Source organism: Leptodactylus fuscus, chromosome 9 (genome assembly GCF_031893055.1).
Source record: "Leptodactylus fuscus isolate aLepFus1 chromosome 9, aLepFus1.hap2, whole genome shotgun sequence".
Taxonomy (NCBI): domain Eukaryota; kingdom Metazoa; phylum Chordata; class Amphibia; order Anura; family Leptodactylidae; genus Leptodactylus; species Leptodactylus fuscus.
In genome coordinates, this window is record NC_134273.1 from 80527902 (window position 1) to 80547901 (window position 20000).

The 20000-nt window shown below is 42.6% G+C and overlaps 1 protein-coding gene across 7 annotated transcripts in view; it reads right to left on the reverse strand.

Moving 5' to 3' along the window:
• FOXP1 (forkhead box P1) overlaps positions 1–20000 on the reverse strand; it is a 497110-nt gene that overhangs the window by 226630 nt on the left and 250480 nt on the right. Inside the window, exon 1 of one of the 7 annotated variants that reach the window (XM_075287501.1) lies at positions 14749–14769. The exons of the other annotated variants lie outside the window; for them this stretch is intronic. The gene's annotated coding sequence lies outside the window, so the exon portion shown is untranslated. Of the gene's footprint in view, positions 1–14748; positions 14770–20000 lie in introns of those variants that run through there. 7 annotated transcript variants of the gene reach the window in all.

Genomic DNA, 20000 nt, shown 5'->3' on the forward strand with positions numbered 1-20000 from the left:
TAAGCGGCACATTATGGCGCGAGTGATAAATGATATGTGCATTACAGTGTGGCAGGGTCTACGATGGGTTAATCCACGCAGATCCATCTCTTCAGTCTAATTATATCATCAAAGTCTCCTGATTACATATATCTATTCTGTCAACTCGAGAACATCGCCCGCACTCCATAGCGTACACTTCAGGGGACAATCTGAGATTATTCACATGGACGCGTCTTGCAGAGTTATTAGATACTTTACATTAAGGAAGACGACTAAAAATATCTTAATATATGCCTATTGTATCTCCTTAATATCTACTTACAAGACAGACGGAGCAATAAGTGGTCATTTTGCAGGTTGAACTTTGAGAATCCGTCACAGGAGACAGACTTCTCCTGATAGAGAAGACAATCTAGCCGTGACGCAGAAGTGCCGCCCTTTGACCCCCTCCATACCAACACTTTAGCGCTATGGAAACTTCTGTATTGAGAGAAGTCGGTTTTATTAAAGGGATATTCCCACAATCATAACTTTTCAATAGAAGGTAAGTCTCTGGACCCCCCCAGCAAACATAAAATGGGGGGACTTTGTGTCCTCCATGGTGGTCAAGCATGACAAAGCCCTTTAAATCAGGCCTGCTAATACACATCAATGGATGTCGTGACTGTAATAATAGCAAGTTAAAGGAGTCATCCTCTAGCCATGGGGTAGGGGTAACTTGCAGATTGGAGGGGGTCCAACCACTTTGACATTCACTGATCATGGGAACAGGGGTGTGAATGGAGTGGCAGATTGGAAATGGGGGCCAACACTTTATAGGTTTCAAAGGGACTGTCGCAGATGGACGGCCATGGGAACCATTGAAATGAATTGAGTAACCAATGTAGCCAATTACAACCTGCCCCTCAATTCATACTGGGGTGCAAAACACCCCAGTTATTGTGATCAGAGGGAGTCCCAGCACTCAGACCCCCAATGGTCAGCAAATTTCCCCCATTTCTTTGAATAGGGGGTAACTTGTTGGGACCAAAATACCCCTTTACTAACCAAAGTGGCCTTATAAACCACAAGTTCAAATAGAACTTCATCAAAGTAACTAACCAAACTAAAGAACTGGGTTTAATGTGTTCTTAAAGGAAGAGTCTCGATCTGGAGGACCCAACACAGTCTTGCAGTATACACAGTCCACAGAAGACAATAGGCATGGTGCAATGCTTAATTTTTACCTGCAGGGGTGCTATATGGAAATTGAATACTACAGTTGATTCAGACCAACATAAAAAAACATTGTTACTTACCTCTCCCTGGCTCCACCGCACTCCTCGGTGGTGTCGGCCATGGTCAATGACGTCCGGGACATCACATGACCCGGGAAGCAGGCCTCGGTCACAGAAGTAGGCCCGAAGCCTGCCTGGAACCCCGAGAGGTAAGTAACAGTGTTTGTTATGTTCTCTTACCTCTCCCGGGCCTCCATTCATTATACTCGGGGGTCTGAAACTCCAGCCGGTAACGGCCTATTAACAAAAAACGCAGCGGTAGTGGCTGTCGCCGAGCCCCTAATGTCCCGGGCCCTGTGGCAGCCGGTATCGCGGCTACCACGGTAGTTACACCAATGAACCCTGCCCTAAGAGACAATAGAAAGGCCTAAACTGCTTTTCCCTTCAGACTGGAGAGTACGACCTGCAACCCCAAGTTACGCCCCTACCCTGTGGGATCAGAATACCCCTTTAATACCCAAAGCAGATATTCCTACATTTACTGGTCTTCAGAAGAACTTCTAAATGCCACTTTTGGCTTTCTCCAGATATTTACAGCTATGCCATACATCCCAGGCGTGAATTTTTCCTCGTAATGTAGAGCCCACAGTTCTCAGAAACCGTTTTATAGTCTTGTAATTAACTTTATGCATAAGTCTACTGTTAGAAATGCATTACAGTGAATTACTACACAGGACGGAAACCTAGCAGGCACCATCTATCTATTCCCAAGAAACATCCTGGACGCATTATCAGGTGCGCCCAGTTATAGTAACAGCAAGATGTGCTGGGACAAACTAAAAATCTCAATATTTCCTTAAAGGGAGTCTGTCATCAGAACCCGGCCCCGCAGATAGATAGGTTAGGGGCACCAGGAGGACACTACATGTATGAGAAGATAACCCGACCACAATAAGGACATCATGGCTGGTTATCAGGAGAGACACTACATGTATGAGAAGATAACCCGACCACAATAAGGACATCATGGCTGGTTATCAGGAGGGGACACTATATGTATGAGAAGATAACCTGACCACAATAAGGACATCATGGCTGGGTTTCTGACAAGTACCAGACAAAAGAAATTTCCTGAATTCATGGTCGTATCCATTGGCATCCAGTCAAGACAAAAGATGTCACCACTGAGTGGCTTAGAGGAAATCTTTAAAACTCTACAAAATGTTTAATTCTTTATATTTGCAAAAATGTTTTACTTTTAAACGAAATAGATAATACCTATTAAGTGCATTAGGATAAGCTGCAATACCAGACACGACCTACAGCCAAGAGTGGCGCCGTTCCTGGAAACAAATCTTCTAATCATCTACAACTCCTAGGATTTACACGGAGCATCTGACACTTCCTGACAGTAGAGCTGTCGCGTTCCGCTCATTAATGTACGGCAGGTTAGATGTGCACTAATGAATATGGATCCCACCAGCAACCTTGTTGTCTCCGCTGTGTACAAACAATTGTTACACTATAAAAGATTTGTCAGGAGTGGCTGGCAGATGGTTTCACGACTTTCAGACTGGAAAAAAAAAATTAAAATAATTTGTGTGATATCAGCCTCGGGATATAAAACAACATAAAACAAGACAAACTCAGCAGTGAACTCCAAAGTCTTTTAATGAAACTTGTTAAAACCGGCAGATGAAAATTTTGCTTTACAATAAAGTCTTTCATTGAGAAGTATATTGTGCATGTTTTCTAACATGAAAGAGATGATCCTCCAGTGTGTTCTCTATCAAAAGGAAGAAGTTATGTAAATATCCATCATTCGCCGCTTATCAAGTCTATGGCTACGGATCAGACGCAAGACACAAATCACACTAAGACAATTTCACTGCCGCTTTTTTTTTTATATTCTACATAAGGACTTGTTCTGATATGAGATGCTAAGGCATCAGTCACACCCAACCATTGTGCCGGAAGGGTCTTAATGGCCACATGGTAGACGGAGCGCCCAGTTTAAAAATTTGCAACTTACATTGGTACAAAACCAACCTAAAATATGGTGTGTGCCTCTAACAGGTCCCTTAGGAATCCATGGGGTTCTATATAGTATGTACTGGACATGTGACACTGAGGTATCACAAGGTTTCCCATCAAACCTTATCACACAGGGATAATACACACAGTGATGTCACATTACAGAGATAATACACACAGTGATGTCACAGTACAGGATAATACACACAGTGATGTCACATTACAGAGATAATACACACAGTGATGTCACAGTACAGGATAATACACACAGTGATGTCACATTACAGAGATAATACACACAGTGATGTCACAGTACAGGGATATACACACAGTGATGTCACAGTACAGGGATATACACACAGTGATGTCACAGTACAGGGATATACACACAGTGATGTCACAGTACAGGGATAATACACACAGTGATGTCACAGTACAGGATAATACACACAGTGATGTCACAGTACAGAGATAATACACACAGTGATGTCACAGTACAGAGAGAATACACACAGTGATGTCACAGTACAGGATAATACACACAGTGATGTCACAGTACAGGGATAATACACAAAGTGATGTCACAGTACAGAGAGAATACACACAGTGATGTCACAGTACAGAGAGAATACACACAGTGATGTCACAGTACAGGGATATACACACAGTGATGTCACAGTACAGAGATAATACACACAGTGATGTCACAGTACAGGGATAATACACACAGTGATGTCACAGTACAGAGAAAATACACACAGTGATGTCATAGTACAGGGATAATACACACGGTGATGTCACAGTACAGCGATAATACACACAGTGATGTCACAGTACAGGGATAATACACACAGTGATTTCACAGTACAGGATAATACACAGTGATGTCACAGTACAGCGATAATACACACAGTGATGTCACAGTACAGGGATAATACACACAGTGATGTCACAGTACCATAATGATGTAAAACGTACTAGGAGTGAGAATGGATAAAGCACATAGGAGAGAGCCAAACATGGACTTGCATTAATATTCCTCTTCCCCTCCCACAGTCCTCACCAACTAGAATAATCCACATCTTGAAAAAAAAATATCCCCCCCCCACCCCCACATTGTTGGGCCCCTTACCCTCAGCTACACTTGCTACCTGCTATGGGCCCAGAGGTGCCAGCAATGACTATAGAAAGCTCTGGAGTGGGAGATTTTGCGGTTTATTTCTGGGGACATTTCAGAGAGCCGGCCATGTATCTTGTAGATGAAGTGAGTTATTATGTAGCCGGGACCAAAGCTCTGAACTGGCAGAGCACGTAAAATGACAATTTAAGGGGCTTTCTAACCTTGTGCTCACTTACCACAAATTAGTCTCAAAAGTGCACTCCGAGGAATTAATTTCAACTTTCACATTAGCATTCTATATCACCGATCTATCTCACGCACCAGAGTATGAGCTGTAGTGCGGCCGGGGAGATGACACATTTAAAGCTTTCCTATTTTTCATCACAACTTTTTGAATCTATTTTTTTTTTTTCTATTTTTATAATAATCTGATTTTCATTTCCTTTGTTTATTTTATACTTATTCTAAGATCTTGCTGGGTTTTAGATCCATCATCAAGGATCACGGATCTGTACCCTCAGCACTTTGACCATTACAGTCAATGGTCCAGATAGCGGCCTCCCATCATTCACAAAGCTTCCCAAGGGTATAGGATGGGCGCCAAGATTCACTGATCCTTACACGATATCTCCACCCTCACAACTTTCACTTATCTTAAGTACTAGATCAGCAAAAAACTGGATATCTGGATGTGAAAGGGGTTAATTCATGAAGACAGTTTCTCTATATAGGTCCTACTAGGTCCTACAAATGTTGAAATCTAAAAATTCAGGTACACTAAGTTGGAAATTTATTTGGTCGACAGCTATTCCTCTAGCCTCTCTATACACAGTCACACTCATCTTGGCCAAGTATGGACGTAGAAAGTTTTGAATATGGAAAGAGATGTAAATACACATTGGATAGTTGGCCCGGTCTCACCAAGATCAGTGGGTTTGGCTGACCCATCTACATTGGCTCACCCATCCATTCAATGGCATTTACATCCTTGTCCAACACGTAATACTCTGTTTCTCCTAGAGAAGAGTCTGGCCACAACTGGCTTCACCCCATGGAAAAGTGGATTGCCAGTGGTTGGGGAAACTAAACATCCACCAGACCACCCTGTATTGTTTTCATGGGCCAACCCATTAAGCTAGTCATAGACATGATTATTTGATCTTATAATCTTGAGGATTTCATGCCGAGCAGAAGACTGCCCCTTTATATTCAGTAGAACTGGACAGGTTTGGTTGGGGTTTCAGTACATCTGATGCCGTTGACCCCATAAGATAAGCAGCTCAGGGTGCCCATTTATCCCTCTCCCATCATATAAACTAGACGCCCATTTGGCCGACCTACATTGTCTTCCTGGTGGTCGGGTTGTAAGAGTGAGATGTTTGGCCTACAGTTATTTAAATGGTCAATTATAAAGTAAAAATTTCTTGAGTAGGGTTGAGCCAATCTTGAGATTTCAGGATCGATTTTAAAATCCGATTTCCGATCATTTTCCAGCCGATCCCAATCATGAAATTTGCTTGATCGCTGATCGGGATCCAATTTTTCCTGATCCCAATCGCTCAACCCTAATTATATACAGTACGGTTGAGCCGATCTTGAGATTTCAAAATCCGATTTCCGATCATTATCCAGCCGATCCCAATCATGATCATGAAATTTGCTCGATTGCCGATCGGGATCTGATATTTTCTGATCCTGATTGCTCAACCCTAGCCTTGAGTAATTCATGGTGGTCTTGAATGACAGACCTGCTACCATCTAGATAGTCATTCAACCAGCAGCTTTACGTCCTGATCCACCATACCTATGCATGCCCAGCTCGGATAAGACTGCAAAATCATAGAATGAGGCATTCTGAAATCCAACATGCCCAATCCTTTATTTCCTCCAACATCAATTGTCGACACACCCCCTTACATATAAGATAGTTGGCCACCCACCAATATTAGATGGTTTGGCTACTTATATGCCCAGCCTTTCTAGCCCACACAACATAAAAAGTGACAAAAATGTGTTAATAATACAAACTCAATGTAAATTGCGAAAGGGGGGAGGGGGGCGATCCGCTCATTAAAAAACACGCATAAATAGTTACCCGGAACCGTGCGCAGAACAGGGCGATAAATACATTGTTGCTCCTCTAAATGCAGAACTCACAGCAAAGCAAATTGCTAAATTGTTACAGGAAATGGCAGACCGCCTACTAAATCCGTACAAAGGCAATAGAAAGAGACATTAAGCGCTCTCACTAGATCCTATACAATGCTTATTGCTCACGCAACCCTGAAGCTTAATGATACAAGTTAATTGACTCTGATTAACCACGGGTTGATTGTTTTCTATATGACATCCACCTATAGATAAGCTTGTTTTTCGGAGACGTTTGAGAAGGTAACAAATACCTAATTATAGCTGCACCTTTCAGTTCATATCGTTATAATAGCAATATGACTGTTTTGATTTATCCCGGTGTATAATTAATGTCAAGTAATGTATTATTTTGCCTCTTACACTATGCTTTTAACCAAAGTGCTTTTATAAAAAAAAAAAATGCATAATACTTTGGTGTAAGGATCTATTAACAAGAAAAATATAGATATCTTTTCAAATAACAGAAATGGTTTAACCCATGCTAGACCGACGCAACAAGCAGCCGTATCCGGTAATGACGGTAATGGCCTTGGCCTGATGGGGTTCTTTAATACAGTGACCTGATGACATGTGCCCACTGTTGGGTCTCCATGTGCCCTTTATATTGGCATTGAGTTGAGCTGGGGTGAGGGGCTGTGGAGTATGAACCACTGACAAACTCCTCTTAGGTCCACAGCCTGACTTCGACTACGACTCCAACTCTGACTCCTTCATAAATGGCTGAGCCATTCCGTTCCCCTATTCGCATAAAACCGAGTGGAAACCACATGGGCCCCATTATAGTCCATGGGGTCCGCGGGTAACCGCTTTTTTTTAATGTGGATTAGGTTTCCACCGCACCTGACAGTCATGGTCAGTCAAAAGTAGTAAAGATTCTCTAATTCATAAGAAACTAGTGATTGAATTCCTACATAATCTATACATCTAATGACCTATACAATAATAATTATAACCAATGACTTTTCCGACTCTGTCCCCTATGTACTGACATAACACACATCCTGGTTGTTTCGGTTAACAAGACATGAAGTTGATCACCAATAGATAAGTCATCATTGATCAGCAATAGTGACAGACCATGTGACTGAGACCTGTGTACTCAGGGGAGTGAACACTGAAGAGATGCCCCGCCCCTGCTGATTTAGATGACAAAGCTCCTCCTTCATGACAGAATTCACATAGGTTTATCATCTGTACCAAACGTGACTAATCAGGTTAGTGATTGGCTCCTCAGGTTCTGGATTTGCAGGTAACAGGGGATGTATCATCCAAGCTGAGGACTGGGGTTAGGCACCTGTCCCTTTATATTTTTTTAAACAAAAAAAAATTGCCAAACCCCCCAGCCTCCACTGAAGTTTTTGTTTAATGTGGATAACGCCTTTAAGCATTAAAGGGATTCTATCATTAAAATTACATTTTTTCTCGATCACACGTACGACTAGCCTTAAGAAATGCTATTCTTCTCCTACCTTTAGAGGACGCCGTTCGGTAGAAATTCCAGTTTTTGTCGGTATGCAAATGAGTTCTCTCACAGCACTGGGGGCGGTCCTCAGCACTCAAACAGCACAGGGGACATCCCCAATGTTGCGAGAGAAATCTCCAGCGACACTTCCATCTTCTTCAGGAACGGAATCTCTGCGCGTCTTTTTCCGGAGCTGGGTTCAAACTTCTAGGCCTCTAAGCTGTGTAAGCGGCCATTTTCTTTTGGCCACTTACACAGTAAAATGGGGTAAGCGGCCATTTTATTGTGGCCTGTGGGCATGTGCAGTCTGCCCGAAGCCTAGAAGTTTGAACCCAGCTCCAGAAGGAGACGCTCAGAGAGGCCGTTCCTGAAGAAGATGGAGGCGGCGCTGGAGATTTCTCTTGCAGCATTGGGGACGCCCCCAGTGCTGTTTGAGTGCCTGGGCCCGTCCCCAGTGCTGCAAGAAAACTCATTTGCATACTGACGAAAATCGGGATTTCTACCAAATGGTGGCATGGAGAAGACATCTAAAGGTAGGAGAAGAATAGCCTTTCTTAAGGCTATTTCTACGTGTGATCGAGAAAAAAATGTGATTCTAATGATAGGATCCCTTTAAGCAAAAACAGCTGAGGTCCAGACTTCCTAAACTAGTTATTTTACACCACCCTTTTCCCCCAGTGAAATTGTGTTTATATCCGACAACCCCTTTAAAGTTTCCTTCCTACTTGACTCTTACGAGGCCTCACCATGACGGAATCTATCTCCGCGTTCCCATCCGTCCTACTTTCTGCCCAACAGATCTCACTTGACAACCACGTAATGGACGCTTGAATCTGGTTTTATCCTCTCTTTCCCAGTTGACACTCCACAAAGAGGCCCTCCACGAGACAATGGCGCCCTAGCCGCGTTCTAGGCACATTAGCACAGCATCAAACAGTCACCAGCTCCGGCACAAAGCGGGCGTACGAGAGAGCGCGCCTGAAAAGGCTGTGTGAATACAAGTGGAAAATTAAAGCTGAAGTAGCTGGGGAAGGGACTTAATTTACTGGCATGTACAGTATGCAAATGAGATTATTCTCCGCTTAACAGCATCATTTATGTCCATAATAATAGCATCATCATTACAGAGCTCAAATTAAATTACCCGCTAATTAGCATATCAAAGTGATTGGTTAAAGTTTTAAACAAATACCCAATTTTGTTAATGAACAGCTGTAATTGTCATGTACACTACGGAGAAAACTCCCTAAACAAATATATGTTTTAGGATAGGGATGTGGGCGAAAAAAAACATTTGAGAACGCAGGCGGCGGATACGATTCGGTGAAGGCCTTCCCTCGGCTGGCAGGTTTCTCAATGGCGGCCACGGTAAAGGGGTCTAGGTGAACTTTTGACTGCGTCACACGGCTGACCCAACATGCTCAAGAACACACTATTAAATAAACTCCCTGTGCTTACATAAAAGACTTTCCAAGGAGGAATGTGTCACGTGCGCCCTCTGATCTTGTCCTTTACTTAACCCTGTCAGGGCTCAAGATCTCACAATAATGGGCTCTACATACAGCAGCCGGGGCTGGGGGCTCCTGCACACTCGGATAGGGACATTGTCACGCGTCTGGGGTTTGTATTATAAAGATATAAGGTAAATATTACATGGTTAGCAATTTGCATACAGCAGGATATCCATAGAAGGTATGTAAATAGGAGTGTATACAGCGCATGTAGAGGAGGAGTATACAGAAAGGATTAGAGAGGGTGGGCTGGGAACAGAGGTTATTTTTGTGTTTGACATCCCCATACAACCAACATTGGTATGAATTGATTATATGAGTAGATAAGTAGAGAGATTCAATAATAAATGGATAGATAGATAGATAGATAGATAGGCGATAGATAGATAGATAGATAGATAGATAGATAGATAGATAGATAGATAGATAGGCGATAGATAGATAGATAGATAGATAGATGATAGATAGATAGATAGATAGATGAATGATAGATAGACAGACAGACAGACAGATAGGCGATAGATAGATAGATAGATAGATAGATAGATAGATAGGAGATAGATAGATAGATAGATAGATAGATAGATAGATAGATAGGAGATAGATAGATAATAGATAGATAGATAATAAATAGATAGATAGCTATCTAGATAGATAGATAGATAGATAGATAGATAGATAGATAGATAGATAGATAATGGTCAGTAGTATGGATACTTCTAAAGGCTTTTCTAGAATTACCCATAGTCACTACTTTCTCTTTCCTACCATACTCTGCAGGGTTGTACACAGTCTCCATCCACGTTGAGGTCCACAATGTAATTTTTATATTTCATACACACACCAGGGTCCATGTCATATCTGTGTGCTTTTGGAAGGTTGGAGTAAAGGGGAGAGCATGGAGAAAATTAATATAAAATTAATTGCCTTTGTTGAAACCAAACTGAGGAAACCATTACTGCCGCTGGTACCATAACCACGTTGCACCTCTATGGGCTTGCGATACAGAACCTATGGCGGGTAAGCTCCTAGGAGAGGACCCGATGCCTCACATGTGGTACATATATCGCCTACAGATGCCTAGCACATACCCGCGTGCATTACAGCGATAGTTTATAGCAAGGCTTTATACTAATCCTTCCCTTCCATACGCACGGAAAACTTTTTGTAACAAAGTAACATCTTCTCATCATTACCGGGGCAGGAATCTTTTGTCCTTTGATACAATATTTATATTTGTAAGTATCTGTTGATGTCTCGTTACCTTGGAATCATCACACACACAATACAATGTATCTTTTATCATCTAGCCAATTGTCCCAAAGAAAAATAAATTATTATGGGGGCAAGAAAAAAAAAAAAAAAAAAGTATGTTAAAAAATGTAGAGATAGCGGCTTTTTATTTTATGCATGGAGGAATCCATTAAAGGATAGGCTCTGAAGTAGTATGTAAATCACACGCCTTTCAAGGTAGCACTAGGGCAAATTCACTCCGTCAACTAATGATGAAGCTCATTATATGCAGGGAGTATTGGTAATGAGGAAACAGTCACCCGGCATTGCATGTTCCAACATAAATCCGTCTAATATGTGAATATATCCACGTCTAATTAAAGACTACAGATTCCATATCCCCCCTTTATTAGCCAACAAAAAAGGAGATGTTCAAAGGAGTCTGAAGCGCCAGGAAGGTAAATTTAAAGGGGCAAACCCTTGAATTGCTTGGGCTAAAATTAATATTAAAATATAGATTATTTTATTCTATTACTTTTTATTTTTAATTTGTCATTATAGGGATCGAAGAGAGAAAGTGGAGGAAACAGCGAGGGCGGCGAGGAGCGGAGGAAAACTGGTGTGTTCAAGTGGAAGTGGGGGAGGGGGTGTTATAGAAGAGGACCCACTTATTAAAGGGGTCTTCAGGTTTTCAATGGGAGGCTTTGTAACCCATTGATTTTAATGTGTAGCGCGCGTAAGCCGGCACCCATTGAAGTCAATGGGATCTGTTTTGAAGCGCCGCGCTCTGACACGTGTTTATGTGTCTAAATGAGCGGTGCGTTACTCCGTGAGAACGGAGCCTAAGATTGGGCGTTACTGGTCGCCTAGGGTGCACAATGTGACTTCTTAGGCCCAATCACAGGCTTCAGTGATGACCCCAGAGCCTGTGATGTTACAGAAGAGGCGAGAAGATACTGAGGAAGAAGCCCGAATCCTAAGCCAGAGACTCAGAGAAGCAAGGAAAGCAGAGTATCTGTGTTTATTATTTTTCCGCACCTCCCAGGGGTCTCTGATCACCCCAAAATATAACAGCAGCACTTGTGGTTTGCATCAAACCAAAACTTGCTGGCGAATCTAGTGACTATTCATGAGACAAACCCCGCCAAGGTTCGCCAACATTAAAGTGTCAACTGGCAACCCCACCAATCAGTTGACTGAAGATGCTGCTGCATTTGGGGAAACTCTGTCTTTTCACTACATACCAAAATTGTATAGTGGCTGTGCTTGGCACTGCAGCTCAGTCACAAACACTTGAACGGGACTGAGTTGCAAACCGGCCATGTGACTACTGAACGTGACATCACTGGACTATGAAGCAGAAATGGCTCTCAGGATTTGTGGTCAGCATTTAAGCCCTTCTATAACATTTAAGTACTTTGATCGAACCCCTTTAAATAAGAAGATCCCCTGACTTGCACAAGTAGATCATTTAAATAAAAGGTTATAATGTGATTGTTGGAAGCCCCACCGATCACAAGCTGAGCCGCAGTAACCAAGCACTGCCACTAGACAGTGTACAAAGCCATCTACTATGTACACAGTGACTGTACCAGCAGAATAGTGAGCGCAGCTCTGGAGTATAATACAGGATAAGTAATGTAATGTATGTACACAGTGACTGTACCAGCAGAATAGTGAGCGCAGCTCTGGAGTATAATACAGGATAAGTAATGTAATGTATGTACACAGTGACTGCACCAGCAGAATAGTGAGTGCAGCTCTGGAGAATAATACAGGATAAGTAATGTAATGTATGTACACAGTGACTGTACCAGCAGAATAGTGAGCGCAGCTCTGGGGTATAATACAGGATAAGTAATGTAATGTATGTACACAGTGACTGCACCAGCAGAATAGCGAGCGCAGCTCTGGAGTATAATACAGGATAAGTAATGTAATGTATGTACACAGTGACTGCACCAGCAGAATAGTGAGCGCAGCTCTGGAGTATAATACAGGATAAGTAATGTAATGTATGTACACAGTGACTGCACCAGCAGAATAGCGAGCGCAGCTCTGGAGTATAATACAGGATAAGTAATGTAATGTATGAACACAGTGACTGCACCAGCAGAATAGCGAGCGCAGCTCTGGAGTATAATACAGGATAAGTAATGTAATGTATGTACACAGTGACTGCACCAGCAGAATAGTGAGCGCAGCTCTGGAGTATAATACAGGATAAGTAATGTAATGTATGTACACAGTGACTGCACCAGCAGAATAGTGAGCGCAGCTGTGAGGTATAACATAGGTATTCATAGTTCTGCCTGTCTAGTCCACATTTATCCCTCCTATAGACTGTTACAGGCCTCTATGACCTTGTGTACTGTTACTTAGACCCTCCCCATCTTATCATACAATTGTAGAGTCTTAGTTTTTGTTTCCTATGAGGCTACACGCTCCGCAGTGATGATATAATCATATATAAGATCTTTGTAACTGAAACATCAAAAAGGCCGGAGTTTATCGAAAATTTACATAAAAGGGGTGTTCTTTAGTGTAACAGAGGAAGCTTGATGTTCTTAGGACATCTGCTAAGATTCCTCACGATCAAGGAGATCACAAAGACACCATACGACAGATCACTTCTGTAATACAGACATATAAATAGATCCTTAGCGGAAGTACACTTTTATTTTTTTTTCCCCAAAAATCCATAGTACAGGTGAAAGGAGTAAACTTTGCAATATAATATATAATAGTATAATAATAAAAGTGCCCATTTCTTCACTTATTTGCCTCCTTCTGACATTGACCAAATCTGTACAATAGAAGTCTATGGAGAGGGAAGGGGGAGAAGGGGGAAGAGCTTATCAAAGCAGAGAGATATCTGCTCTGTAGAGAGATGCCTCTCTGTCACAACACAGCTTTATTATCTGGAATTATCTCTCCTCCCCTCTCCATAGACTTCATTGTACACTATATGCTTAGGTACAAAGTACTGACCAACATCACTCAGATAAGCGGTAAAGAGACAGCTAATACTTAAAGACACAGGCACCTTTCTTTAGTGAAATATATTGCACATTTTTTTCCTTTCACCCGCACTATAGATTTATGGAAAAATAAATAAAAGTGCCCTTACTCTTTATAGTGACTAGGGGGTGGCGTGCCCCTTTAACATTTATAGACATCCTTTTAACCAATAGTAGCTCAACTTTTAAGCTTCACTGTCTATAAAGAGCAAAAATTCCTTTAATCCAGCATTTTCTAATCCAGAATATCTCGCGATCCCGCACTGACAGGCAACAATATAACGGGGAATATCGCCAAACAAGGCAGAGGGTCGAACAACGACAACAGATTGAGATTACGCAGATTATAGCATGATATTTAATATATAGGACTATCCCATAATCCAGAATACTTGATAATCCAGCACTTCAAGGATCCCGATCCCCCGGTCCCCCTTCACGCCATGCGGCTTGGGGGGCTCTGGTGACATAATATTGTAACATCTAGCCAACATGTAATACAACCGTCATCCCTCTGTGCCGCTTTCACAAAATATCCAGAGCAAGCGACTAGTGTGAGATTCCACGCAAGCGTTTCATCAGTGCGATGAAGCAACAGGAGGCGAAGAAACCAGAGAACTTCCCAGGTAACTGAACTAGAGATCATGACTGCTGAACGGTCAAGTGCACATGGCAGCCGGGGCGGGAACAAATCCTATAGCCACATGAAAGCCACGAGAACGACAAAAACTGGCCAAGATTAAAGCTTCAGGAATGTTCAGCACATTCATTGACGCAGCAGAGCTGGATTTGTCATTCGGTATAACCCAAAAGGCACTCTCTGCGCTTTTACACAGCCAAGCATGTCAATGCTAATCCAGCTCTGCTACATCTGTATACTTGTATCCGTTCCAGACATTACAAAGCAACCCATTCGGAATATTTTTGCTCCTTCTTTCCAGCTGCAGGAAGACAACCCTCCGGATCCATTCTGTCCCTCCTACTACCGGCCCTTAGATCTCACACTACACCAACCTACCTTTGCCTCTGATTCAGGAATTTTTTTTTTTTCCTCGCTCAGGTCTCCAGAAGACAATTCCAAAACTTGAGAGGGTTTGGAGAACATACAGAAAAGAGGGGTCAAGCAGAACCAGAGCAGACAAGGTGCAGAGTGCAGCCAGACATGCCTGCTGACACGGGGTATAGCAGAGTATTTACAATATTGTTTACACTAGAATAAGTATCCCTCCCAATGATCAGCATACACAAGTGCAAGGGGGGAGGACGAGGGTGACATTCACAGGCGCGTGCAACACACAGCACAGCCCTGCAAGCAAAAGGACTATTGCAAACTCAGCTCTGCTACATTGGTCTTTAATGCTTGCTACAGTGATACAAGGTTTACTTGTAAGAGTGAAAGTTGTTTGGAAAATGCTTTACAATATGGCAACGTTGGGAGCCAAATGACAAACTCAGCTCTGCTGGCTCAGTACTTTAATAGATGCAGCTGTCATTTGCAATATGTGCTAAATGACAAACTGAGCTCTGCTGCTGGATCTATTCTATCTATAGCTATTGCCCTTTAACATAGTAATACAACTGTAGTCAGGCTATGTTCACCCCTGCACTGTAGACTTATGATGGACCCCCCATTATAGTCAACGGGGGTCTGTCGGACTCCATGTGTGACCACTTTTTTTTTTTTTTTTTAGGTCCGCCTATTTTTTATTTTAGTCCTCCGACGGACCAGAACAAAGCTAGTGTAAACCTAGCATGAAATGTTAGATAACGCTTTGCAATAGGACAATGCGGTGTGCCAAATGGCAAACTCAGCTCTGCTACGTGTCTATGAGCTCTTGAGTAAATACAGTTGTCCTTTACAATAATAAATTCAGTCGCAGTAAAGCGTTTGATAACATTTTGCAATAGGACAAGGTGCAGAGTATATGATATTACATTGTGAAAGGACAACAGGTTGTGGTAAATGACAAACTCCACTCTGCTACATCTCTGTCTGTATCTGGTTTCAGTTGTCAGAAGTGACAACTCTCAGTTTATACAAAAGTTTCCTTGCGGTTGGGTGTAAGACGTATGATAGTACAGACTGTCATAGGACAGTGCGGTGCGGCAAATGACAAGCTCAGCACTACTACATCTTGGTCTATATCTGCTTTCAGTTGTCAGTGGTGATAATTCTCTATTGACATGAGGCTTCCTTGCACATAAGATGATAGATCCTAATAATACTCAGTTACTATAAAAGCTTCCTTGCAGTTGGGTGTCAGATGTATAACAAACTGCGATGTGCCAAGAAACAAACTCAGCTCTGCTACATATCCGTCTGAATCTGCTTTCATTCACCACTGGTGATCATTCTCAGTTCATGTAAAAGTTTCCTTGCAATCGGGTGAAGAACATATGACAACAGATCACATTAGGACCCCTTGGAGAGCTAAACAACAAACTCAGCACTGCTACATCTGTGTCTATAAGGGATTTCAGTGGTCAATGGGGATAATTCTCACTTAAACTTGCAGTTGGGTGTAAAACATATGATAAAGCAATATGGCAAATGACAAACTCAGCTCTGCTGTATCTTTAGAAAGCGGCACGGTGCTAGGTTGTAGCCGCGTCCTGTGACACAGATATGGGTGTCTGCACTCTTTTGTTTGACAATACGTTCCTGGAAGTTTGTTCCTTATTGTCTGTGAAGAAGTTTTGAAGCCTGATCCCAGAGGGGGCCCCTAAGTCCCCGGGGCCGCGGCTCTGACGGGGATGTAACCATATTAGGATGTGTATGAGAATATCAACAATAACATAACAGGGAGAGGGATTTTTTTTTTTTTTTTGCGCTCATGGTGTCAGCACCGCTTTCTCCACCAGTTATGTTTGCTTGTTTAAACAGGCCTAAAAAACACCCTACCCCCCCCCTGCCCCATCACCCCCCCCTCCCCCCCAATCAGGCCTCATAAACCAGGCAGAAGAAATACACAAAGTCAAATAAACAACAGCAGCTTAATACAGCGCTAATGTACAATGTATTCCCCAGCCAATGTAACCACAACTATATTTAACTACTTCACTCCCAGGGGAGGCCGCAGCGCCCCATCGCAACCGACATCCCGCAGGCCCCGGACGCTTCAAAAAGATTCAAGGGGTGGAAAGATTTAAAGATTTACCTTTAAAATGTAAATAAAGATTAAAGATTTCAATTTCTAAATGAAAGGGCACCTGCCATCTGCAAATGACAACAATGGGGGTCAGGGAGTTGGGACCCCAAACCAAGGGGTTGCAGCTTAGCAGGGTCTCTTGACAATAAAGTTTTCCTTTGCAGTGATCGCCAGGGATCAGGTCGGATCAATAGGGAAACCTGACAGGAGGTGTTATGTTTCTCTGCAGCGCCACTACAGGAGAAGTGAAGTATTACACAATGTCCACTCCAATGAATGACTGTGTAGTAGATGACAGGGCAGGTCCTCCAGAGACGCCCTTTGAAGTCAGAATTCACTTCTATGGTCTATGGAGATGGGTCTAGTAAACTCCACAACGCCTTTAAAAGGGTTAAGGATAAAAAAAACATGGTTGCCTCACCCAGAAACAGCGCCACACGTGTGCACAGGTTGGGTCTGGCATTGTAGCTCAGCGCCACTGAAGTGAATGAACATGACCTGCAATACCAGATACAACCAGCGGACACGTGTGACGCTATTTGTTTTGTTTATTTCTATCCTGTTGCATCTGCTTTAAGGTACAATACACTCAGTGACTACTTTGGGGATATTATAGATCTATAGGTTAGCTGGGAAATATATAGATATAAATGAGAGAGAGATTAGTCTTAGATGTCTGCAATATAAAGTGTCATGTGATTCCAGCAGGCTGTGCTGAATGGCTGATGGGGTTCACAAAAGGGGAGGAGCTTATATGGCAAGTTATTTTTTTTTAAAGTCCCTGAATTGATACATTGTAGTTGGCACAAATACACCCGATGGTTACTAAGGCCGGGTTCACTTTGCGTCAGTTTCCGTCACCAGAAACACCAAGAATCAGCGGAGGAAAAAAGTCCTGCATGGAGTGAATGCATTCATGTCGCGGTTCTTTCTGTGGGGCCTTAGCCTTAGTCTGCTTTGGCTTGAGGTCCTTGGGTTTCCACGGGTATCCTCTTTTTAATTGGACTCATCTTTTGGGTCCCCATGCAGACCCGAATGACGGAAATCCAAACGAAAGTGTGAACCTAGTGTAAGACAGGCACCAACAAACTTTATAAAAATTTAATTTAATTTAAGAGGGGTTGTCTGGTTTATAGATTAACTATTAAAATAGGGGGTTCGTGGTCAGGACCCTCATCTCTAAACAAGAGCATCTCTCTATCTGGAGGACCTAAAAAGTCCATGTATTACACAGATTTGAATTGATTTGAATATCAATGGTGTAATACTTAACCTCACCTGCGGAGGTGCTGTAGGAAAAATGAGCACTTGCTACCAAGTTCTACCATAGATCACAACGGATCACTGATGGTCCTCTCTTATCAGCTTATCATCAAGGGGTCCCTGCTCCAACAAAGCGGTCATCTTCTCAGGTAGCCCAGCCTGCTATAAAATTTCGATATATTTCTCAAGCACCGGGAGAAAAAGTCACAGTTTTCCTCAAGTCTAAAAAAAACAATGAAGACGTCACCTCGGTCTATTTATGAGCCGAGCTCGGTGCAAAATAAAAGTGGAACTTAACAGACATATCAAAATCAATAAATCAGACAAACAAGCCGCAGTTCAAGAGTTCAAAGACACGATGTCCAGTCCAACTCGTCTCACCACTCAACCAATAATAACTCCAGTCCATCACTCCTCATTGAAGAGACACTTTCATGGGTTCATTTTCATTAGTCTGTCTCGTGGATAGCGGCTCGCTCTTTATGTATACGCTAAAATAAATTAGCCGTTTCGCCAAGCAGTGTGATTCTTAGATCAGACATTAGCACAATGCTCCATTTTCCAGTGGGAGTAAATAAATAAATCAATAAATTCAATCCAGAGTGATTTCGTTATTGTGCGGCTCCGGTGCGTCTCCCGTATAAGTGTTTTATTGGGTTTATTTGTTTCAATAAACGCCGCGGCGGGGCAGAATTCTGGACTGAAAACAATCCATCGAGGAGGCTTTTTTTTTTTTTTTTCTTTTTGAATAAACTTAAATGTTGAAAGCGAAATGCCTGAGCGCCGATATCAAGCGAAGGCGGACGGTGGAGGAATGTACAGGGTTGTGGAGTATTTTTATACTCTTTTTTTTTTTTTTTTATAGGATGAGGAAGGTTGGCATTTGCAACAAGGATTTCCAGCTTCTTGATTTAGCACTAGGATATGCTGTCACTTTATGGCGGGTGGGGGGCTGACCTCTGGATCCCCACCAATCCTAAGAAGGGTGAAGTCCTGGGGCTACTTTACTGTTTTTGCCTGGCTGTACAGGGAGCAGCATGGCCCCATTCAAGTGACTGACCAGGGTCACACTGTGTAGGGAGAACTTATAAGGGACCGCAGCAATACACTGGTGTGCTCTTCATTTTTCGGGCCCTAGAGGTCGGACCCCCACCAATTACATAGTATCCTGTGTAGGGTTGAGTGATCGGAAAAGATCGGATCCCGATCGGCGATTGAGTAAATTTCACGTTCGCGATCGGAATTCCGATCCCGATCTTTTACGGCGGGATCAACATTGGAGGTTATCTCAAGATTGGCACAACCCTATCCATGTATATATCATTAATAGGGTTGAGCGATTGGGAAAGATCGGATCCCGATCGGTGATCGAGCAAATTTTACGATCGGCTTGAAAGTGATCGAAAATTGGATTTTAAAAACGATCCTGAAATTTCACGATAGGCTCGGCCCTAATCCTGTGACCTAAGAAGGGAGTTCACACGGTGTAAAGTGGCGCGCAATCTGGCACATATACGAGTGTCAGCATTTTGCGCGCTCAAAAAGATCCCATTGATTTCAATGGGAGTTACGATCGTATACAGCGCGTAATTTTGTGCCCGCAAAATTATGGGCGCAAAATTACGCGCTGTATACGATCGTAACTCCCATTGAAATCAATGTGGTCTTTTTGAGCGCGCAAACTACTGACACGCGTATACATGCCAGATTGCGCGCCACTTTACACCGTGCGAACTCCCCCCTTATATAGCGATGTTACAGCAGCAAGCACCTGGATGTACAGGCCTAGCAAACTTTAACATGATACTTAACGCATTAACTCCACGGTGGCACAAAACTTTAACTTTATCAGCTGATC